At 34.3% G+C, this 26,035-nt stretch overlaps 1 protein-coding gene and 2 long non-coding RNA genes across 10 annotated transcripts in view; 1 reads left to right on the top strand and 2 right to left on the bottom strand.

The window, feature by feature from the left end:
* The window catches only part of LOC122526003 (lachesin-like), a 217,462-nt gene that overhangs the window by 78,683 nt on the left and 112,744 nt on the right, over positions 1–26,035 (top strand). The gene's annotated exons all lie outside the window — the stretch shown is intronic.
* Positions 9,219–11,946, bottom strand: LOC122526007. 2 transcript variants are annotated; one of them, XR_006305927.1, is made up of 2 exons: positions 11,738–11,946; positions 9,219–9,637 (listed from the first exon to the last, which is right to left on the bottom strand). It is a non-coding gene; the product is annotated as an uncharacterized LOC122526007 (long non-coding RNA). The 2 variants fall into 2 exon arrangements; XR_006305928.1 differs by lacking the exon at positions 11,738–11,946 and adding an exon at positions 11,295–11,493.
* LOC122526006 lies at positions 12,948–13,723 on the bottom strand. Its single transcript, XR_006305926.1, has 2 exons — positions 13,610–13,723; positions 12,948–13,121 (listed from the first exon to the last, which is right to left on the bottom strand). It is a non-coding gene; the product is annotated as an uncharacterized LOC122526006 (long non-coding RNA).

The raw sequence follows: 26,035 nt of genomic DNA, 5'->3' as shown, positions 1-26,035 counted from the left end.
GATTTAAAAAGGAATAAACAACGTGATTTATCAGTGACATATTTATAATACTAGAACGTCGGGCCAACGCGTACGTAAGTTTCGATACATACCGCGGTATCGATACTCTCGTATTTTCCATCAAGTCTTTATACGATTCCCAGCGAGGTCAAAATACTTGAGAGATGAAACGAGAGAGTTAAAGAGAAAGAGAGAGAGAGAAAGCTTCTCGTTTGGATCTCATAGCGTACAAATATATAACAAAGGTTTATTAATTTTTTCATCCGCAAACGATTCGTTAAACTTTTATTCCAATTTTCTCTCTCTCTCTCTCTCTCTCCTTACACTTCGTTAATAATTTCTTAATTATTTCGAGGATAATTTTTTTCTCTTTCTCTCTCTCTCCCCCCTCGAGCAAAGTACACTCGAGATGAAATAAATTTCAACCCTTCATCACGAAATATCACTTCGATGTTCCCCACCCCCCCCCAGCCCACTCTTCCTTCCTTCCTTTATTTTTGTTAATACGTTGAAAAGAGAAAGAGAGAGAGAGAGAGAAAGATGAGTCGAGATATTTTAAATGAGTAGAGTTACTACTTGAAACTTTAAACCACGGAATATACGTATACTCGACGAAATTCCGTTGATTGTTCGAGACGGGATACAAAACGAGAAGGTGTACGCGAAGTAACAGCTACTTGTTACTTTTCTAGAGTTCCCAAAGAGTACTTTCCACTCTACTCGTGAGCATTGATATTCTCTTTAAGTCAAACTTTTCGACCAACAATGCAGAAAATGTAATATAGTAACTAAACCGCATTTTCTGTCTCTTCCAATTTTTCTTTTAATTTTTTTTTACTTTTAACTCGTCTTCTCTTTTTTTTCTATTTTCTTTTTTTTTAGGGGAGGGAAGAAGAGAGAGGATATTTTTGAGATACTTTAGTTATATCCTTTTTCCTCCAAAATTTGTCGTCATCACCATGAGAGGAGACAATTATTATTTTTTACATATTATTTATGTTACAATTATTTGATATTATGCAGAAGTATAGCAAATGTTAAATATTAATTATACCCTAATAATTATACTTTATTAAATATTTTTGAAGTTATACTTCTTTCGGCGCGTTGGGGAAAATGTAATGGGGAGTGATTTTGTTCCGAGCGTCTGGAAAAACGACACCATGAAGTTTGTCAATATTTACGACGCGCGACAAAGCGATTTCAAATTTACGGCATGAAGTTGTCTTCTCTTCTTCTTCCCCTTTTTTTCTCAAGCGGGTCACCCATCCACATACTAATCGTACGCAGCGCTGCTTTACTTAAACGATCGAAGCGAGAACTAATGCTGTAACCGCGCCATGGCTGTTGACGCGTGAAGTAATTCGATATATCTCTCTTATATTTAGTGTGGACTGATATATATTTTGATATTTTCTTTTTCTTTTTTTTATTCTTTCTTATATATATATAATAATAATTATTTTTTCTTTATAAGTTATTATTTTTTCTTTATAAGTTATTTTTTTTTCTTTGAAGTTTTTTTTGAAGTTATTTTTGAGGTTATTGAGGTTATATTCGTTTTGGTACGGCAAAGAAGTATAACTTCTTACGTGCGTACATAAGTACACACACCAGTTTTTTTAAAATAAATATCATACGGTTGAGAAGAACTTTAAATATCTTACGACGATTCAAATATTATAGTTTGAATAAATAATGAACGAAAAACATATATATATTATATTTTCTTATTGACGTTTAAAGTATCGAGTTAAAAAGTATTCGTACATAAGTCATGAATCGAACGAAAATGTCGCGTTTCCGCATAGTTATCGAACGACAACCACAGCCGTGATGGCATCGCACCTCGTATGAACCGATTTTTATCGGTTTACGTTTTCGAAATTTTTACGAAATTCATTCGGAAAAGGACATACAGAAAGCGGCGGAAAGGGTAGCGGAAAACGATAAGAGGGTTGGGAGAGAGATCGCGGGTGGTGGGGAGAGCAGGCAGAGTTAGAAAGGAGGAGGTGGAAGAGTCGGGAAAGGGGAGTGGGGAGAGGGGAGGTAGTTAAAAAAAAGAATATTAAAAAGAAAAAAAAAAATTTTGCGCGTGTTTTGAACGTTGGCAGCTACAGAGATATATGCTTTCGATGACGACGAAAAATTTGGCGGTGTCAGGTGTTGCGGACATCCCTGTAACAATATCCCTCTTTTCCCGTATGCAAGGGACGCTTCATCCGCGATTTTAGAAAGGCCATTAACCACTGGCCATTTGTAATTTTTTTTGCTTTTCATTTTTCTCCTTTCCTTTTTTTCCCTTTTTGCTTTTGCTTTTTCTTTTTATTTTTCTTTTAGTTTTAGTTTTAGTTTTCGAACTTTTCTCTCTCTCGCTTATACTAGTAAGAAAAAAAGTTGTAGGAAAAACATTTGAATATCTTTACGTTACTCCTGTGTAGAGTTATACGTACGCATAAAAGGGTGTCCCTTATACGAAGTACCGCACGCAATTATCTCGCGAACATTTTGTTGTAGAGAAAAACCTTGGTATTTCAAGCGAAACGTACTCCTTTTTCTTTTTTTTTTCTTCTTTTCGAAGAGAGACGCGTATTGTGATTGCAATAAATCTCGTTTTAGCGGAGGTACCATTGAAATTTCTAGGTGAATCCTGTTTTTTTCCCCCCTCCTTCTTTCTACTTTTCTTTTTTCTTCCTTTTCAAAATGAATAATACGTTTTCGTTTAAAGTAATGCGTAATATTAATTCCGTTGAAATTATGATGGTTTAACGATGGCTATCTCATTTACCGTTCCAAATTTATTTTCATTGGAAAGTCCAATAATTTGTCCATACTTTTTCTAGGAATATCTTAATCGATAACAAGCGTATAATAATTCGGTTGTACCAAACGATCAGTAAATATTACTAGTCAATTACGATTTGTTTGATATAAATATTAGTATACTCGAAAAACATCTGTGTGTATTCGTAGCTAATAATTCGAGAAAGAGAAAATCGAATGCCTTCGCGTAAAGGTCCAAAGTTAACGAAGATCGAACATGGAACACTGTTTGGTTCCTATTCTCTTCGATCTTTCCCAATGGATGTAAGGGTTTAGGGAGAAATAGAAAGAGAGAAACTATGAGAAACCCAGCGTTCAAAAGTTTCCTATTCCCTTTCTGGATACTCACACCCTAGCAGCGATCTAGCCATTCGTGCTCTTGATTACAGAGATCTGAGTTTAAATTGATCTCAGTGTTTACAGTTGCAACTCGGAGAGCCAGGAAGCAGCTTGTGGTTTTCTCTCCCCTTCTATCTATCATTCCCCTTTAGTTCTATCTCCCTTCTGGAAACCCTTCGTCGCTATGTCTAGAAAGCAAAAGTCTCAAGTTGAAACTATCCGTCAGAGTTTCCTTGAATACACGTCGCCTGGAGCAATGATCACGTCTACGTTTGAAAATCGAACTTTAACCCCTAGACCCACCACCCCACCCCACCCCATCGACTATCGAAATACACTCGAGAAACAAACCAAGAAGGTGATCTTCTTCTTTGTCGATCTTCCGATTATTATTCGATACATTTTTGACATTTTCTTTTCTTTCCACCGTAAATTAATTTTTTTTCATTTAATTGTACAAAGTAAATGTATATATAATAAGGTAACTTCGCTTAAAATAATTTAAAAGAAAAAAGAAAAGAAATTCGTTCGGTTCTATCGTACATAGGACAAAATCAATTTTTCTGTCCCTTATTCCTATCGGAAAAAGTTTGAACACGATTGTTACGAATCTGCTACTACTAGCATCGATTGAAAGAGCAAATACAAAGATGGAATTGTAGAAGGATCGATTAAGCGTGCTGACACGAGCGTTTTATCGACGATCCCTGTTAACTCTCGCAAACGAGAAAAAGTATATAACCCTAGAATTGAGTGAAAAAAAAACGATAGAAAGTATAAAGAGAGGAGAACAAAAAGACAACAACAAAAACACACACATATATATATATATATAGAAATACATTTCCGCGAAAAAAAAAAAATACAGGTAGGAATAATATAATAGTTGAGTTTTGGAGAAAGATAACCTGAAAATTCGCCCCGGGATTCTTCCCTTCTCTATGCATAGCATTTTAAAGTAACTTCTTAATGCCATAAGCAGCGGCACGTAGCTAACAGGTGTTGCGTTTTCTTTCGCGCCTCGCCGAACTTTGATACTTACCCTGGAAATTTATCGAGCTGTTCCGCGAGCTTGGAAAATAATTCATGTCTTTAGTGCCGAAAACTCTCTCCCCCCCTCTCTCTCTTTTTCCTTATCTCTCTTTTTATCTTCCCCTCTCCCACACCTCTTCACCCGTTCACTCTCTTTCTCTCCTCCTTCGTTTTTTCTCTCAGATGCTTTATCATTTTCGAAACTCTTTTGAAACTTCCAAGATATAAGTTAAGACTTTCTAGCTGACGTTTACTCGATCATTAACACGACTCCTTTCTTTTTTTTTCTTTTGCAAAAGTAATGAGAAATATGAACTGTTAGAAAGAGAAAATAATTGAATATTAGTGATATATATATATATATGAGCCGTTTATTTTGAAAGTGGCCTAACTCCATATAACTTTAAATTGAGATATTTAAAGGTTTGCGTTTCAATGCAATTAAAAATATACGTAAAGAATAACAATGAGTTATGTTGCTTAAGTGTATCTAAAGGTGTTCAATTTACAGTTCCTATTAAAATAATGGCAATTATTAAGTGAATAATATGCGTTTTCTTACCAAGAATGGAGTTAGGCCACTTTCAAAATTAACAACCAGATTCGTTATAAAATTTGAAGGAACCGAAGTTCATTCAACATAATTTAAGATGCTTCAAATTGCGAAAAAACAATACTTATTTTATTTTACATATCTTTATAACACTTTAAAAACATAAATTATGCGATTCAAAATATTTTCTACAAACATAAATTACAAAACAATTTTCTACTCATCTACATTTTGCGTATGTGAAAGGGATTTAAAGAAATCATGATGTTCCGGTGGTATATATCGTAATAAGTCAATTATGTCCTTGAATTTTGCGGTTGTAATTTGTTTTATATTTTTATACAGTGGTGTCAATACAATATTTTCGAACTTTCTTGGTCTACCCCGACGTGGTATTAAATTCAGGACTTTCAAATTTTCGTTCTCATTCATTGATGTCTTATAGAAAATCTTATTCATTTTTGACAAAACGCATCCAACATATTTTTAACCAGTTTATTGGTTCTCCGTTAGAATTCTTGACCCTTTTAAAAATTGCGTCTTCTAATAATTTTGTTCATACAAAATCTTTTTGTCTCATTTCATGTACAATAAAGTGATTACCTTTCCGACACTTTTTGATAATATTGTAATACTCTCGGGGGACAAACAGTAAATTAATTTTTTTTAATGCCATTTCTACCACACCAAAATCTCTACTCCTAATGGAGTTAGGCCACTTTCAAAATAAACGGCTCATATATATGTAATGCAATTTGTATATGTGAATGTACGAATATAGCAACACTTAGATTATTAGCAAGCTATTGAGTGCCTTTCATCTATTTTTATTTCAACATTCAAACAAATATATTACAATATATACAATATATTACAATATTACAATAAATATAATATATACACATTGTAATTTTTCAATTACGTTTCATTGGTTTAATAATGAATAATTTCATTTGATATTTTATTTGTTTTACTGTTTTTTTTTAAAATAAACATGTTTACGTTATTTCAAGTATTTTCGTCGAATATTTCATTGTAATCATTTCGACCCTGTGTTGTCGTCAAAAAGAAACATTATCCTGGAGAGATTTATTTGTAATATATTATAATAGTAAATAAGTATTAATTGAGAAAGAGAAACAAGATCAGAGAAGGAAAGAGATGTTTGACGCATAGTATCGAAATTTCTCAAGAGAATCGAGCGTGCAAATACGCATCGAGATCGAGCGAGCCGCGTAATTTGATGGCGAACGTCGATTATGTCACCGTTCTCGCTCTCACGAATACTCTAACAGATGCAAATTCGGAATTGGTTAACTTGGTCTGATCGAAACTAGTGGTGGTAGTCGATAATCGAAAATGCATTAGTGCTATCACCTATCCTTGATGATTATTACGTTCTCTCTCTCTCTCTCTCTCTCTCTCTCTCGATTTCCAACAATATTTTCAAAAATATTTCTTTTTCATTCCTATTATATTCATTCGTATTCAAACGTTATACACATGTATAAGTATTCGATATATTACGTATGTATATATATATATATAATGAAGAAACGTAACAAAAAAGAAAAAGAAAGAGAAAAGAATAGAAAATTTGTTTAATTAAGTTACGTACGAATTGAACATTTTTCTATTTCAATGTGTTAATTAGTGACGAGATCCTGGTTGAACGCTTTAAAGGAAACGATGTCTATTAACCGGAACAACGTGGGTCCGATTATTCCGACGTTCGTAGAACAACGGTCGTAACACGAACACCCAAAACGGACGTTTTCCATCGCAAACACGCGTTGAAACATTCAACATCAGGGACGTACTGATAACGCGATCTACACTTTTAGTTTCATCGCAAATAGATTCCATCCAACCAATACGCGAGCCAATGTAAACGTATACAATACCAACAATTTACAATTTGCAATCCCCCTTGAATAACGTTTGATTTCATTTAGAAAATAATATGTCATTTGAGAAATATCTAGAGAGACATATTTAAATCCAATAATATCGATGAAATTTTCATTCGGCACTCTCTCTTATTACATTGTAATATATAATATCCGAAGTAATAGGAATTTCTGATTAATTATGTTAAGAGATACTAAATACGCTCGATATTCTTAGAAGATAAAACCAATGATTTATTTCCATTACTATTGAAATTATTTCAAATAAAGAGTTATTAAAGATAGTACAAATTTTGAAATAACACCAATTTTCTACGTGGAATACAACCAAATATTTTATATAAATCAAAAAAGTGTAATTTTCCTACTTAAAGGATGGTATAAAAGTCCTGAATCTAGCATGTGAAGGATACTCATAATAAAATGGAGAAGATGTAATGAGAGAGAGAGAGAGAGAGAGAGGGAGAAAGAAAAAGGAAGAATATAAAAGAAATGAAAAGAGAAATAGAGACCAATAGAAGCCGATGAATCGCGCAATTAATCTTCGATTCACCTAGGGGCTAGGGTACTTGGACAATCTCTCCGAGTAAAACGATGACCACCGTGAAATTTCAACGTCGATTGCACACATGCACACAGCGTGTCGTCCTGCGTTTCTTGCTAAAGGAAATTCACACAATTTTCCTCTCTATCTCTTCCACCCCTTCTTCCTCCTCTCAACCTTTCTATTCTCTATTTCGACTTCGATTCTCTTTTGTCGTCGGTTCTAGCAAAATGGTGAACGACCTTAGGGTGAATTATAACTTGCAATCAAATTCATTCAGACAAATTCGTTGTTAATAAAATAATAGGTTACCATTAATATCAACGTGTTTTTTTGGGATCTTTTCTATTTCCTTTTCTTTCCTATTCGTTAATTAAAACCATAATTATCGTGACACATGAAAATAGGCTAATAAACCGATTTTTCACTACATTGGATACTTTCATTACACGTAATTGCAGTGCGCGTTGTCTACTTTGCTATCGTTTGTTCACCCAGTTAAGTCTTAAGTACGATTCTTTTCTTTCCCCTGCAGCCCCACCCCCGCCCCCTACCTCGTTCTCTTTTTACGAGAAGTCGTTCAAATTGAGACGAAAATGAGGCACATGAAATTGAAACCGGAAAGAAATGGATTCCTTAAACTTACTTTTTATCTTTTACGACATCTTATGGGGGGTACGTACGTACAGCTCGGTGACAAATTTTTACGTCCTACGATTTTATCGATTATTGTAATAACAATTTTATACGTATAAGATTAATGGAAAAACTTTGATCATAGATTCGCATAAACAATATTATCATAATGATGATAATAATAAGGCTGTAAAAATGATTGTAAAAAGTTATCATCGATATTATTATCGTCATCGATATTAATTACAACTTTTTATAACAATCAAATCTAAAATCCGTATAGAATACCAGTTCTAATTAGGATAATATATAATACTAATAGCGTACAAAACACACATACGTAAATAACAATAATTTATTACAATAATCCTAATTAAACGATTACGCGAAACTAAAACGTTGATTAATATAATACAATAGGATTCAAACACGTATAATATACACCTATATATATATATATACATATATATATACATAGGAAAATATATATGTTTATGTTTACGATAAATATCACATTTACGATGAACACCCAAATCCTAGCTAGCAGTTTCCATCATCGGCCTTTACGTATCGCGATACACACTCCTCGGGAAAAGCTTCAACCCTCCTTCCTCCTCCTCCTCCTTCTCCTCCCTCTCCCGGATTTCTCTTTTCTTCTCGCTAGAAAAATGGAAACCACGAAGCCGAAATAGAGCACAGAGAAATAAAGAAAGAAAGAAAGAAAGGGAGGGAAGAATAAGAAGAGGGGAGGATAAAAAGAGATGGCTGTCGGAGGTGCGAGTTTAGAAAGTCGGGAATAGCGAGAAACGGAAAGCACTGTATGCTCGTCACGTTTAAATTTCGACCACGTACCACTTTCCCGAAGTCTGCAACCGAGAAAAGGAGAGAAGAAAGATATATATATATACACACACATACATATATATACAAAGAAAAAAAGAAAAAAAGAGGGAGAGGGAGAGGGAGGAAGGGAAAACTGTCGAAGTTCGGTTTTATAAGCAGAGAAGGTGCACCTTCTCTTCCTCCTCCACCTACGACAAGTAATAGAAGAAGTAGAAGTAGAAGAAGAAGAAGAAGAAGAAGAAAAAGAAGAAAAAAGCAGCCGATGCCACTGAAATATCTGTATTCCACGATGCAGATGGAAAATGTTCAGGTGCAGCTGCAACGATGACGTAGAGGATGAGATGAAGAGTGGAAGAGAGATAGGAACGACGAGAAGGGTGAAAGGGAGGGAGGGAGGAAGGGAGGGAGGAAGGGAAGTTTCATTTACATTATGCACTGTCCCCTTTTTCTCTCCATTTGTGTTCCATCGACTGCAGCACCTTCTTCTCTCCTTTTCTATCTTCGTGTTGGTCTCTCCGTTCTTCTCTTTCTCTTTCTATCTCGGCTTTTCTTCTACCTTATTATCTTCACGATGTGAACCTCAAACCTTCTCATACTCCCTCTCTCTCTTTCTTTCTTTCTTTCTTTCTTTTTCTCTGTCTGACTCCTGATAACGGGATAAACACGGAAAGTGAAGGAGAAAGATAGAACAACATTTTTCTTAACGCGTAGGTCGTCGTGTCGCAAAAGGGCGAGAAAATTATTTGGTCGTCTAGGTGTGATTAATACCTACCCCCCGTTATTACTTTCTCTACGATGGTTTCTTCTTCTTTTTCCTTTCTTTTTTTTTGTGTTTTGTGTGTGTGACATAAAAGAGAAGTCTCTGTAGTCAGTTCTTCAGTTATTCTTCTTCTTTCGTTTTGTAAAGATATCATCCAAGATATATATACCAGGTACAATCTCTCTAACACCGAATTCCTTGAGAAAAATTATAATCAACGATCTTGTCTCATTTTTATTTTTTGTTGTTTTTTTTTTAAATAAATAAATCGTATTTTAATTCTTTTCAAATGAACATAGAAAGTAAATATATGAGCCGTTTATTTTGAAAGTGGCCTAACTCCATTTTTCATTTTTTTCCGGTTACCCACGGTAACATGTACAGCTTCAAATTATCTATCAATAAAGCATTTAAGATTTTTTATATTCCGAGTAAATACGGTAATTCTGAACACATAAGTTTTCAGAGTTAGTTGAATCACTGAACCGTTTATTTTGAAAATAGCCTAACTCCATTGGGAGTAGAGATTTTGGTGTGGTAGAAATGGCATTAAAAAAAAATAATTTACTGTTTGTCCCCCGAGAGTATTACAATATTATCAAAAAGTGTCGGAAAGGTAATAACTTTATTGTACATGAAATGAGACAAGAAGATTTTGTATGAACAAAATTATTAGAAGACGCAATTTTTAAAAGGGTCAAGAATTCTAACGGAGAACCAATAAACTGGTTATAAATATGTTGGATGCGTTTTGTCAAAAATGAATAAGATTTCCTATAAGACATCAATGAATGAGAACGAAAATTTGAAAGTCCTGAATTTAATACCACGTCGGGGTAGACCAAGAAAGTTCGAAAATATTGTATTGACACCACTGTATAAAAATATAAGACAAATTACAACCGCAAAATTCAAGGACATAATTGACTTATTACGATATATACCACCGGAACATCATGATTTCTTTAAATCCCTTTCACATACACAAAATGTAGATGAGTAGAAAATTGTTTTGTAATTTATGTTTGTAAAAAATATTTTGAATCGCATAATTTATGTTTTTAAAGTGTTATAAAGATATGAAAAATAAAATAAGTATTGTTTTTTCGCAATTTGAAGCATCTTAAATTATGTTGAATGGAGTTCGGTTCCTTCAAATTTTATAACGAATCTGGTTGTTAATTTTGAAAGTGGCCTAACTCCATTCTTGGTAAGAAAACGCATATTATTCACTTAATAATTGCCATTATTTTAATAGAAACTGTAAATTGAACACCTTTAGATACATTTAAGCAACATAACTCATTGTTATTCTTTACGTATATTTTTAATTGCATTGAAACGCAATCCTTTAAATATCTCAATTTAAGGTTTTATGGAGTTAGGCCACTTTCAAAATAAACGGCTCATATATATATTCTGTTTGAATAATATATTGACCGATCGTGAGTTTATACGCAAACAAGTTATATGCATTCGATTGTAGTATCAAATTTTGCACCTTGTTGCATATAAATATTGAGAGGACAATATATACGTCATTTGTTTTGTTTCGAGTGTTCTGCATTATTATCAGCTCTCGTTTTAAAATAGAACTTAGTTAGTGCTTTTCTGATTAACAGAGCCGCGTATAACTTGGCGAATGATCACAAAATGAAAGAGGGAAATCAATCGGATCGACTTCTTTTGATCTCTTGGAAGGGTGACGAGAACGAACGCTTTATTTACCGGACAACTCGTACACGGTATTCGAAATCACATGGTGTAAACGAAAGAGAGACTACTAGTCAGTAGTAGTAGTAATAGTAGTAGTAGTAGTAGTTCGGGGTTTGTCAACGATAAATGTAGACTTACGGAAAATTGGAAATTCCAGCTTTGTAGAGCGGAAAAACTGGAGTCTGTTAAGTTAAATGTATTCTCTTTGATCTTATCCAATTGAATATATCCAAAAGAAAATGCGAATGTCATCGATTACAGAAAAATACTAAAAATAAATATTATTTAAGAATTGTAATATACGAAAAAGAGTATCGCGAACATTTTAAAAGATAGATTACCTACATCCACCATGTATATCATAAATTTCTAATCGGTTAAATACGTGTATATATGATGATATATTGTGTAGTTTAATAACATATGATAATATAATAAGATATATGATAATAATGTAATATAATACAGTGTTCAAACTATGAGATCATTCTAAACTCATCGAACTTTCAAGTTCGCTCGTTTCAATATGGTTAAAGTCATATATATATAGATACATAGTTTATATATACATACATACATACATAGATACATATGTGCATCTCCGGCGACCTTGATTAAATTTCATGCCTGAGCGTTGCTTCTACCACGGCGTACAATTCCAACTGGCTGATTTAGTTCCAACAGCGAATAATTCCGTACGTCGCGTCGTACTAGTTCCTACGAAGTATCTCCAACTACTCGTAGATCATTTTGAAGCTTACGCTTTTGCCATTCTCTTACCATAATCACATTTAACACCTTTCAAATCCACCTAATAGCTTAAGAAAATTGTATACAAATTCGTAATATATCGTCTGAATATTATTTTTTCAAACAAAACGCGTTATATATTTCGATAAATAAAATAAATTATTCAAAATAATACGAGATAGTTTTAAAATTAGTTTTCTAGATTTTAAAATATATTTTTCTAATTTTTACTACGACTATATATGCGCACAATTGTTTTTTTATTTTTATATTACGGTCAAGATATTGAGATGCCTGTGGAAAATGGATACATATTTAATATAAATATAATTTATTTGATATTAATTTAAATACGAGACAATGGGAATATCTTTATGAAGGAAATAATTGAAAAAGATATAGGTAATGCGGGACGTAGGAGTATTGAAGAAGAATCAATGTGGCAATGTAGTCGAATCGAATCGGATCTGAACATTGTGTGTCCAGTCCCTTTTCGAATCAGATTGGACTTCAAATCCTGAAATGGGCTTGGGCTTTGGCTTTGCTTTGCCCTTACAACCTCCAACAATCTCTCAGTTAAGAGTAAAGAGATACCTTGTGAAAAAGATGAGGATAGACGTTGTGTAGTCAGAAATTTCACTCTCCTTCTTCTTCTTTTCTTTCGATACTATTTCGAGTATCGAAAATCGATTATCTCCAACTACGAAAAAGAAATTTCAAACTCTTACTAAGAAACTAAAATTGGATGATATCATATTTCATTCTCATATTTCTTCTTTTTTATTTTCAATCCTATAACGATTTATATCTTCTTTTCCCTTACAATATATTTTTATAATATTTCATATGACGCAGATATCTTCTTTTTTTCTTTGTTTTTTATTCGAATACATTAAATCTCTCTCTCTCTTTCTCTCTTTCTCTCATTTTATATTTCAATTTTATTCAATAAACTTTTATATATTTATTTCTTTTTAAATATGTAAATATGTTAAATTACATCTATGTCTATTTGATTTCTGAACAAAACACGTATACACGTTATCTACGAATGCGTATATTAATTTGACGTAACTATTAATATCATTCTCGAAACGTAACCAATTATCTCTCTCATTGAATTACAATGGAACTTTTGTCATTCATTTCCTATCCATCTCTATTTGCTGCGGCTTGGACACGAGTTATACCGGAAATGAGCGGCTGCATTCGTTCCTTTAACGATAAATTGCTATTAATAAATATAATTATTCGATGACATAGTAATGAAGTAATCGACAAATACACGAAACATATGTGATTAATTGCTCTATCAATTTCTATATATTGTCTTTATGATTTCGTTCGAAATAGTTTGCTTCAATGGCTTCCTGATTTAATGCAATATTAATAATAACAATAATAATAATAATTAATTACGTTGTTTCGCAAATTGTTTCAAGTTTAGAAAAGGACACGTTATTATTGTTGTTTTGAGAAACAATCGAAGAACGCGTCATGTGGGAAAAACAGTTTCAAACTATTTTAGGGAAAAGGTTGGATACAAAAAATGGGAAAGAAAAGAAAAAGAAAAAGAAAAGCCTTTACAAAAAGGTATGGGGAGGGGGTGGGGGGAGTCCTTAGGGTATTGGAAACTGGTTGGAAGATATCGAATGTGGAAAAAATCGAAATGATTCTTCCCTTCTAACGACTTTTCTTCTTACCAATTGTGCCGAAGGGAATTTGCTTTCGTGGTGACATATCGAAAATCACTGTCTCGGGAATCTTCTCGGGTATAGTATTGTTACGAGCTATCGAAGGCAACTGATTAAGTTCCGTTAACATAGCACGATCCACCTAATCGTAGCCCCATCTACGCAGGTCAATCGATATTCATTCAATTTTGTCTCTGATCTCTATTACAACGTTCCAATTCCTTCTCATTGATACATCGTCATCCAATAGATAAGCAAGACACTATTTTTATCACTCACGAAATCGAACTTTTCCAATCTTTATCCGATCAAACATTTACTTTATCTCGACACGAATCTTTCCAATTGTATTTATAAATTATATACATATATACCTATATATTACTTACACGATGAAATACCAAATGAAATATTTTTATTAGAAAAGATATATTCGATGATCGTTTAAAAAAAAAAAAATACCATTCAAAGATTTTAATCTTCATTCTAAATATATATTTTTTTCTTTTAATAATATATAATTTAATATAATACGAATGATATATTTATATTACGTTTAAATATTATATAATCATAATTAAATATATATATATAGACAATATTATCAATTTGTCGGTACACCTTTCTCCTCGTTCTTTAATTTTCCATTTCTTTCTCGTTATTTTTGATCAAATGTATTTCAAAAAATATACAGAAATGAACATGACGTTCCAACAGGAGAATTAGATGTCAGTTTCCTTTCTGTCTTCTTTTTTTATTATTCTATTCTCCTTTACTCGACGAACGTCGAGAATGTTTATTTTCCATTTTCTCTTACCATTTTCCCTCTCCCTCTCCTTCTCCTTGTTACCTCTCATGTCTCTCTCCCTCTCTCTCTCTCTCTCTCGTTTTCTTTCTTTCTCTCTGTCGCCTCCAGTTCTTCCTTGAAACTTCGGACTTCTCCGTTGAAATTAGTTTAGAGATGCGCGAGATCTATACAACACGGATTATCTTAAATGAATTGTATCGTAGAACACATCCCGCGTTGAAAATTTCGTCAAATTTTATTTCGAACGTGTATAGAATTGGAGAAAACCTTCATCCATCCATCTATCTCTCTTTCTTTCTAAAAACTTCTCCTAATGTGCATTACTTGCATTACTTTTCCTTTTTCTTTTTTCTATTTTCTTACGATCGACGAATTCCCTTTCAAATACGAAACTGCACACTTGAACGAAAAATCGAAATAAAAGGGGACATCGTTAAAAGATTAAAAATAAAACGAAAAAGGAATAATCCATATTATATTGAATATTAAACCATTTAATGACTTTCCCTTATAAATATAATTCTTGCATTCCAATTCGAAATGAATATACGAGATACGTTTTTACATTTGAAAAACACGCTCGATTCTCCCTTCTCATCCTTTTTTTATCTATCTTTTTTTTTTTTTTTTGTTATTTTAATTCTTTTTCTTGTATTCCTTTTTTATTTTATTTTTTAACTCTTTCATAGAATGTAATCCATTTCGGAAGCAGACGAAACCGCGATTCGTTCGAAATATCAGTCACGGATTTCCATTATGAAATCGTTTGCTCTTCGAGCCGTAGAGGATTAATGATACAGACAGAGAGAAAGAGAGAGGGGGGAAAGAGAGAGAGAGTATAAGTGAGTGAGAGTGAGAGAGAGAGAGAGGAGTTGTAGTATGTATTCTCAGCGAATCGAATGTAAACCGTTCTTATGCATATATACACTCTCTCTGCTTCATAATCCACTCGATTTAATTTACTACCACTAGGTTGTCGCGAATGGTGCAACACGTCGTAGACACGTGCCGTTAAACCGAACCGGGAGATTGCAGCTTTTAAAAATGTCTCGTAAAAGTTTGGAACGTAATAAAAATGGATGTACCATATTATATATCGAGATACAGCCATTTTCTTTTTATACCCGCAATACCCAACTTTAATGCCAACTGCAACTTATAAACTCATCATTGATGATTTTTAACCGAACAAAGATTAAACGATTATTGGATTTATTACAATGGGGGGGCGAATCATTCGAACTTGACGAAAAAATGAAAATTACGTATTACGTTGTTAATTCATCGAATTATTCTAAATGATAGTGATTTCGCGGGATAACATAATAGTGTCGAATTACGAGAACACGTGGGGTCAAGATTTTTTAAGTATTACTACGAAACAAAACAAAACAAAACAAAAATGATACAAATTATTCGGACAGTAATATATGCATTTTGAAGATATCCAATCTCGAATGGATTTTAAAAGGGTATTTAAATTTCTATGCGAATTTAATCAAAAAATCTCTCTACCTATTCGCAGTAATTCTCGATATTTTTTCAACGGATCTCGAATAATAAAGACGTCGTCGTCGTCGTCGTCGTTCTCGTTGCAATTAACATACATCAATTAGAATTATTTCCAACTGAAGAAAAAAAAAAAAGAAAGAAACTTTGGTAATTATGATCGGTGATATGAAAATGTATAGTCAATTTGAAGGATAAGGAAGAAGAGGGGGATGGGTTGGTTTAGGTTCGTTCGGTTTACCATGGGATAGCTTAAATTCTAATAATACGAGATATGAACGACAGGGGTGCGGGGGCAGGGAGGGCATTGAAAATATCCTTAATCATTCGCATGAGAAAGAGTGAAGATAAGTCTGCGATATGAGTCTCGTCCTTTTCCGAGATGAACGCAAACAAACGCGAAAAGGAAGAAGAACCAATGGCATCGTCGATTTTCTTCAAGCATTTCTCTTCCCTCCCTCTCTCCCCCCTCCCCCTTGCCACCCCCTTATCTATATTTCTCTCTTTTTCCTCTCTTCTTGCTAGATTCGAAGCTCGACTTTTACCCCCTTAAAGGTGAAGAGAGAGAGAGAGAGAGAGAGAGAAAGCACAGAGGGTCTTGGAAAATGGCCGAAGATAATGTCCCGTCAGCGTTTTTGAAATATTTCCAGCGTCAATTTCGTTCGCGGCGAACTCACGCGGATATCATAGAAATTCGGAATATCCTGCGGCTTCTTCCTGCGGCTTTTCTATCCTTTTCATCTCTTTCCTGAACGAAGAAATAGAGAATTTTACTTTTACAGTTTTCCTTTTTATATGTATATATATATGTATATGTATATGTGTGTATGTATGTATGTATGTACATACGTAGAACTTTTATGAAAGTTTTTTAGGAACATTAAAGGTTATATCCAGAATCTTGTGATTTTGATCGAATAAAATTAAATAGAAATCTTCGGAGATAAACTATTTTAGAAATTTATTCGCGTTCAACGCGATCGAAGTCAACTTTAAATACGTTCATTCGTAAATAATTTTGTTTCTTTTTAAATGAAACTAATGTTACATTTTGTGTATAGAATATAAATAATGATTTTATTCTTTAAATGGTTGAAGTCGTGTAAAAGATATCAGAAATTCTCCCGAGACTGAACTTTTGTACGACGTTATCGTATTTTTCTTTAAACCATTGCTCATTCTTCACTCTTTCTCTTTCTCTCTCTCTCTTTCTCTCTCTGTCTTTTTTTAACCGTACTCTTTACCACATTTACTTCTTTCCTCCCTTTTTTCCTTGCGAAGAGAGTAGGATTCACCGTTCCTTTACGTTCAAACGGTTTATAAAGATGCGTTGAGTATATCATCCACTAGGAAGGGATGCAATAGGGTCGAGGGTGTAAAAGTCACGCTTGAAATATTCCTCTTGTCGAGTACGACGTACGGCAAAGACGGATGAGTGCAGAACGAGGAAAGGTGGAAAGAGAGAAGGAGGGAGGGAGGAGGAGGAGGAGGAGGAGGAGGCAAGACGTTTCAAATAAGACTGGAGAAAAAGTAAAAGATGTAAAGGAAAAAAAGGGCGAACGATGATAACGGTTGTTAACGCTTCTCGGTATACCCCATAAAACTTAAATAAATTTTATCGATCTTTGTATCGAAATAAAAAGAAACTAACGAGACAAACATTACAAAATTAAACTACCGTTCGTTATTAAAACTAAACATCCGATCAACTGTACGAGAAAACACTCGGTTGATCTTCCATCGATCATTATACCGATTCTCGTTCAGTTTTCATATCCAAATTTAAACGTAACATTTTGTTTTACTTACTCTTATCCAAAAAAAGGAAAAAAATAATAATTATTAACGATAAATCTTTCTTGCAATAATATATATCACTTATCGACGATATCACCGAAAGGTATATTCGTTGTTTCGAAAAAAAGACAACCTTGACGAAAGTTTTGTCTCGTAAAGCAACGATAAAAAGAGGGGTGGGGGGAAAGTAGGAGGGGGTCAGATAAATTCTAACAATAGATTTAAAACGTTTTTCAAAAAGAAAGAAAGAAAAAAACGAATTTATCAACAATGGAACACTCTCTCTCTCTCTCTCTCTCGCAATTGGTTAAAAATAAAAAAGAAAATAAAATTCGTCGGTCTTTCTCGTGTTTGTCGCGATTTGAAGCGGCAAAAAAGAGAAAAGGAGGGAAAAAAAAAGAAAAAAGATAAATAAAGAAGAAAAGAAGGGGCTGAAAAAGTTCGCCATTCTTGGATTCGTTCGTGTTTCTTCGTAATGGACGTGAAAGGATTCGCGAGTAGAAGGACGGGACTTTTTCGCGTGACGATTCGCAATAACGAGCGTGCCTGCGAACGACGGATAAAAGGAACTCTCTCTCTCTCTCTTTCTTGCTAAAGAAAAGGGATGAGAGATGAAGGAGAAAAAGAGTAGGGTAGGGGTAGGGGTAGGTACCTACGAGTGCTTGAAAATAGAAGGGATGGTTTGATGCATCGTCCGTAACGCTATAGAGTGGCCGACCGTTGTTTCTCTCTCGTAAATTCTTTATGGTTTCGTCTCGTCTCGTCTCGTCTCTCGTCACTCGTCTCTCGTCTCTCGTCTCTCGTTTCACGTCGACCGACTACGAACGAGCCCCTAGTTGCTCTTTTTTTTGTTTTTTACTTTCTACCCCGTTCCATCACCACCACCACCACCCACCCACTTCTCAACACCCTCGCGCACGCTGCTTTTCGTTCGTTCCATTTCTTGCATCTTTTATTTTGGTTCACGTTATAAATGTGTATACGGTCAATGTAGAAAATCCGGACATTCTATGGAATGTTCACCCCTTCAATGGGGGGTGTTTGTAAGCATAGAGAATAAAATAACGAAGACTAAAGGTGTGTACGCTCGTACGAATTTTTCACTTTTCTTTACTCGCGTGCACGCATATTCCCAATCTTTTAATATTCTTCTAAAGATTTTCTTGTATATTTGTTAGAAATAAAAGAGATACGGTTATTCTATTCGGAAATATTTGCAAATGGAAAATGTAATAATAGAAAAGTAAAATGAATGAATGAAAAAGAGGATAAAAAATATTGAGAAATATTGAAATTCAATTAAATAACGTATACACACAACAAACCGTACTCTTCTTTCTCTTTCCGTAGACCAAATTGATGCTATTTTCATTGTATACACAGAAGAACTATCTTTCTCGTTTATATGGAAGATAACTTGATTAAAAGTCCGAGGGAACGTCAGACAGGGAATGAAAAAGACAAGAAAAGTGGACGATAAAGAATACAAATATAGAAAAGGATGGAAACAAATTTCTGTCCCTACTACTACACTCTACTTTTTTTTTCTTTTTCTCGATGTTTTCAATTTTTGCGTGCCCGTGAGAGATCGTAAACCGTATTCAATGTTTTCGCGACAAGCTGTCGGGAAAAAGAGAGGTAAGGAAAAACGACAACGGAAAAGTAGAAAAGTTGACCGAGTTTCGCGAAGCATATGGCGATATCGACTTCTTTCTTTCTTTCTTTCTTTCTTTCTTTCTTTCTTTCTTTCTTTCGAATACGAAAAATGAAAAGAAACAGAAGAACGGAACGAGAGAAACATCGAAAAATTCTATTTACGTTGTTTCCTCGCAACGAATGCTACGCGAAAAGTCGTCGAGTTTACACGACGAACAGAAGAGAGAAACAACTCTCAACCATTTTCCTTATCTCTTCTAACGTACCTTCTACCTACCGATTTTTCTGATTTCCCTCTGTGTGTGTGTGTGTGTCAATTCTCTTTTGCCGATGTTACTTCGAAAATCAAAACTTAATATTAAAATACATCCAATCGAAATAATAAATAATATTTGAATATTCATTTCTCCGTTCAGACGAAATAATTCCAATTATTATATATTTTTAAAGTTATACTTCTTTTGGCGCGTTGGGGAAAATGTAATGGGGAGTGATTTTGTTCCGAGCGTCTGGAAAAACGACACCATGAAGTTTGTTGGTATTTACGACGCGCGGCAAAGCGATTTCAAGTATACGGCATGAAGTTGTCTTCTTTTCTTCTTCCCCTTCTTTTCTCAAGCGGGTCACCCATCCAAATACTAATCGTACTCAGCGCTGCTTTACTTAAATGATCGAGCGAGAACTAATGCTGTAACTGCGCCATGGCTGTTGACGCGTGAAGTAATTCGATATATCTCTTATATTTAGTGTGGACTGATATCTATATATTGATATTTTCTTTTTCTTTTTTGAAGTTATACTTCTTTTGGCGCGTTAGGGAAAATGTAATGGGGAGTGATTTTGTTCCGAGCGTCTGGAAAAACGACACCATGAAGTTTGTCAGTATTTACGACGCGCGGCAAAGCGATTTCAAGTATACGGCATGAAGTTGTCTTCTTTTCTTCTTCCCCTTTTCTTCTCAAGCGGGTCACCCATCCAAATACTAATCGTACTCAGCGCTGCTTTACTTAAATGATCGAAGCGAGAACTAATGCTGTAACCGCGCCATGGCTGTTGACGCGTGAAGTAATTCGATATATCTCTCTTATATTTAGTGTGGACTGATATCTATATATTGATATTTTCTTTTTCTTTTTTTTATTCTTTCTTATATATATAATAATAATTATTTATTTTTTTAAGTTATTTCTTTTCTTTGAAGTTTTTTTTTGAAGTTATTTTTGAGGTTATTGAGGTTATATTCGTTTTGGTACGGCAAAGAAGTATAACTTCTTACGTGCGTATTTTTTTAATTTAATTTAATTTAATAACTAAATCTAAATGTGAAAAATAAAGAAACAACGAAACAATTTTTCTTATCCGATCGTGCAAGAAATTATAAGAAAAGAAACGTCCTATTGAAATTTGAGTTCGATACTACGATTAATTTTCATAGACTACACCAAAGCACATTAATTCGTAAAACTTCAAAAGACGATAGAAGAGACTAAAACAAAAAGAAAAAAATAGGGGAGAGAAGAATAAAGATAGGAGGGGGCGGGAGAGAGAAGGGGGGAGGATAGGAAGAGAAAATCAAAGGTTCCACTTCACTCTTTCCCTCTTGGCATGCGATCATACGCTTCACCGAGTGGAAACCCACATCACGTCGAAATACTGGCAAATTACTCGAGCGTCCTTACACGAGCAATGCGTGTGTATACACAAGTAAGTCAGAGAATACCTGCATATGTATATATATATATATATATGTATACATATATATGTGCATATATATATATATAGTCACAATATATACACGTTTATAACTGATCGAGGATTGTGCGTTGATGTACTTCGTGAAATTCCCCCGTTTCCTAACGTTTGCCACGTCCCTTGAAAGCGCGATTTCTTTTGAAGATTCAATCGGAGGAAATGGAGAAGGAATAGTTTTGGAAGCCTTGGGAAACCCGTGAAAAGCACAGCTGAGAGAGTAACATCAATGCCAATAAGTTTCTTTATAGTGTTTTATTGTTAAACCATTTCGATGAGAATAATAGTAATGTGGGATGCGAGCACCTCCAAGCCAAACACTTAAATAGGCGTTCGTGAGGAGATTGGATGGTGGGCCCTGGATAGCTCAATTGGTTAAAGAGCAGTCGCCCGGAAAGCGGAAGATCCGGGTTCGAGTCCAGTCGGTTCAACGGCCCAATTTTTTTCACGAATCTTACAGTAATACTTCATTGATATATCAGTCGTAAAGAAATGCCAATACTTTCTATACGACGAGTACCATTATACGACTCATTGTTATAAAATAATCTAATATATAACTTTAATCGTGACAATAATATTTTATTCGCATATTTAAATATTTTCTAAATTATTTTCAAAAGTGAAAAAAAAAAAATATTGGATTAATTTAGAGATGATCTAGGAATGAAATAATAATGAAATTGATTCATTCTATATCTAGATTATACGCGTACACCTGTATACGATATATCGTATAGGTAATAAAAAGAGATAGAAATAGAGAAAAAGGTTTTATCGTGCCAAGCCCAATCGTGTTTCCTCATCGAAATAGTCTTGTGCCAGGCAGCAAGGAGAACGAAGAAATGTAGAAGAAAAAAGAAGGGAAAGGGGGAAGAGAATGGTAAATCGTGAAAGTGATTGGAGAAAGAGGGGAGCGAGGGGGAGAGTTTCACGTAGTCCACCGGTGTAACAATAAACTGGTTGAACGGTCAAAGCTTTTCCCACTGTTCATTTTGGTACGGGGAGGGGAGTAATAGACTAGTTGAAGGGGGTTGAAGGAGCTGTTGATGGATGGTTGGAGGTGACAACTTGGAAGAGAGAAAATGCACGAAGATAGAAAGAGATAGATAGACAGATAGAAAGAAAGAAATAAAAAGAACCGAGAAAGGGCCGAAAGCTTTCCAACAAAACGTTTGTTCCTCTTTCTATCGAAACGCGTGAGCGGATTAAGCTTCCTTGTTGATCTTTCTTCTGTCCTGGATCAAGAAAATCAAAGAACGGAAACGAGAAATGTCAACGTTCTTATACTACTTTCTTCTCGTCGTTCCTCATTGTAATCTTACAATAGAAAACTTTAATCAGTATTACTTTCTCTCTCTCTCTCTTTGTTCTTTCAGTTGCTTTCTTTCTTTCTTTAACGTAAAAAAGAAAATGTCTCGAAGAAAGATAGGAAATAATTTAATAAGTTTATAACAAAAAAAAATGGAAAGTTCAACTTTGATTTTTCGAATCAATTCGAAATTTTTAATTAATAACCGGAGGAATTCATTTTTTTTCTTTTTCTTCCTCTTCTTATTCTCCTTCTTTTCTTCTTCTTTTTAACATTTAATTATTGAACTATCCCGAAGTTGTATAAGTTTGACTTTGAAATGTCACTCTCCTTTACTGAAGACAGCGATGCAAACGAGGAGTTTCGACGAAAGCGTATCTTACTAACTCTCTATGCAACTTCATCGTCCGAAATGGAATGTCCCCGAAAAGGATTCTCGCGCTCTCTCTCTCTCTCTCTTCATCTTACTTGAAACTTAGGACATGAGAGGAAATACGAAGCAAGCAGATCCAGGATATACATTTTGAATGGCTTGAAACAATGGTAAAGGCAAAACGTTGGATACATTTAGCTAAACGTCATACAGTAAGCTTCGTTGTTCTCTCTCTCTCTTTCTCTCTTTCTCTCTCCGTTTGTGTGTTCAGTATCTTCTCGTGCTTTAACAACTCTCTTGACCGTATTTAAATAAAATTAATAAAAAATCGTTCTTCAAAATATTTCTCTGAATGAAATTCAGAAAATCGACGCTGCAATATGCATTTGACTCGAGAGAATCATTTCTAACGAATAATATATTATTATATAAAACGCGATTAAAATTCCATGAGATAGAACGTTAACTTATAACAAAATATATATATATAATATAATATGTATACATATATAAATAGAACAATTAGAATTCTCAAAGGATTTCTCATAATTTCAATTAAACAGAGTCTACTTTTGTTTAACGTAAGGGAAAATACCACAGTCTTTTGGGAAGTTCTCGGAACAATTAGAAAATATAGTCCGAGAAACGTTTCGAAATGAAATCCTCATGAAGGAATTTTCTTTTATTTCTTGTCCGTTCGTTCGTTCGTTCATTCGTTCACTCGAGAGAAAGAGAAAGAGAGAAAGAGAAAAAAAGATAAAAAGATGTTAATATTCGGTTGACTCCGTTAACCGAAAGTTGAACTCTACTTCGCGGTTTACCGGCGATGAACTTAGAATTTCTAATGGACAAGAAGCGACATCCGCAATGCGAGAACCGCATTCGTATCGCAAGGTACGAGACCGATGTTACCTGCGGTAAGTTCAAACTCAACGCGACACGAACCAAGCCACCAAGGTATGAGGAATGGAAATGTAAAGTCGAGTTAAACAACGACCGGGTGCAATAAAACATTTTCATTTTACGTGCTATGGCGAATAACTGTTACCAAGGACCTATCCGATAGCTCCGTACCACGACGAACTGACTGGTACCTAACTCTTTTTATCTTTTTCTACGATATCTTTTTTTTTTTTCCTTCCTTCCTTCCTTCCTTCCTTCCTTCCTTTTCCTTACTTTCTTCTCATTTTATCCCATCTCTTATTTTTCGCCGATTCGTTTATGTTACTCGGAGTAATTTTCCTTTTTTACGTTCTTTATACGAGTACATTAATTACACTAGTAAACTGTTGTTCATTTTTGTATTCCTTTTCGTTTCTATTTTCCTTCCTTCACTCTATACAGTTTTTTCTTTTTGTCACTCGAAAAAAGCAACGAGAAATTCGTTTAGTTTTAGTCTTCTTATTAGTTTTCTTTATTTCGTTTGTCTTTTATGGAATTGTTTCTCTCCGTTCTTCACTCTTTCTCTTTCTCTCTCTCTCTCTCTCTCTCTCTCTCTCTCTTTCTCTTTCTCTTTCTCCTAACAATAAATTTCTCTCCTTTTCTTTTATTTTCCTCTATGTGTATTTAGAAAAGCGTCGTGTTGCGTTTCTACGGGGAAAAGCGAATCACCGACGACTTCTTAATACTTTAAATCCTTACAACGTATTTCGAATTGATAAACAAGTCCGAACGAACGCGACCGATTAAATCCTATCACGCGATTCGTGTTTCCCCATAGTATTAATATATAACAAGGGGTTCTCAACAAAAGGGATAGATCTCTGCTACTCCCTTTAAAGAAGGGACGCGGAACAATTAGGTTTATCTTTGAAAGGGATGAACGAAACGACTAACTAATCGAAAACTACTTTCATCGATCTTATTTTATTTAATACCATTTCTTTTCTTTACGCTTTTTTTATTTCAATCGATTTCTCATATATTTTTCATTCCATTTTGTATCTCCTTCTTCTTCTTCTTCTTCTTCTTCTATTTGTATAAACTCGCGTGTATATAAAAATATAAAGATTGTTTGTGTGTTACACATCGTAGAGGAAAAAAAAAAGAAAAAAGAAAATCATAGTAATCTTCCTAGAACTCGTGTTCGTGTAAACCCCTCTTTTCTCCCTTCCTCTTCTCCCACCTCCCCGAGCTCAGTTGAAAGGGCAAACGTAAATCGAGAATGAAATTTCTCGCTCACGGACGTCGAAGTTGATTCGAGTAAAGCGGGTTAATCCTCGGTACGGTTTCTAAACGCGACTAGAACACAGTGTTAGAACCAAACCCGCCCGCCCCTACCACCACCCCTAAGTCTCTTCTCTCTCTCTTCTGACGTTCGAAATCTACGCTTCGGTGAACACTTCTCTATCTCTCTTCTTCTCTTGACGACATTAAGGTTAGTGCTAATATTGGTAGAGTCTTAGATTCTCGGTCGTCGCTTCTATTCCTCGTTGAGAACGTTAGACACCCTAACATCTTGCGATTCGTGTTGCAGTTCGTTGCTAATGGTAATGTACTATCTCTATCTCTCTTTCTCTTACACATACACATACATATATATATATATATATATATATATACTTTTTCTCTCTGTCACGCACATGCACGCACATATACACGTCTCTCTCTCTCTCTCTCTCTTTCTCTCTTTCGTTTTCTGTCCTTCTTTATATATCTCTGTTAGACGTTCCTCTCTCAAGAAATATTCCAAGATGCTTGACGTATGAAATACGTTCGAACGGATAGAATTCCCTTTGAGCTGTCAGCCAACAGCCAAGGGTGTATCTCATCTTTGCTTAACCTTGAATTTCGTCAGAGAACAGAAACACCATATGTAGTAGGAACACATCCAATCATTTTACTTTTGCCCATGTCATACCAAGATGGATTGATAACCATGCTGACAATAATAATAATAATAATAATAATAATGATAGACATGGTAAAATGAGGAAAGGAAAAGTAAAGGGACGCAACTAATGCTATTTTTCTTTATCATTTTCTATCTGTCATTTCTTTTTTTTTTTCGCTATTACAATCTAGTTCCGACTAGACTGATCTTTAAAAGTAATTCCTGATTTTTCTATCGATTATTTTAATAACAAAATAGTACCGCTAAAGGTAGTTAAATAATTGATTATCAAATTTTGATTGAAGTTCTCTACGTTCGATGGCTATTTCTTTTTTCTTTTTTTCCCCTCCATACTTTAATTTTTTTAATTTTTTTTTTTTGCGTCAACTAAAATTACA

This window comes from Polistes fuscatus, unplaced genomic scaffold (assembly GCF_010416935.1).
Source record: "Polistes fuscatus isolate 324 unplaced genomic scaffold, CU_Pfus_HIC Scaffold10, whole genome shotgun sequence".
Taxonomy (NCBI): domain Eukaryota; kingdom Metazoa; phylum Arthropoda; class Insecta; order Hymenoptera; family Vespidae; genus Polistes; species Polistes fuscatus.
This window is presented reverse-complemented; position numbering and strand designations above follow the sequence as displayed.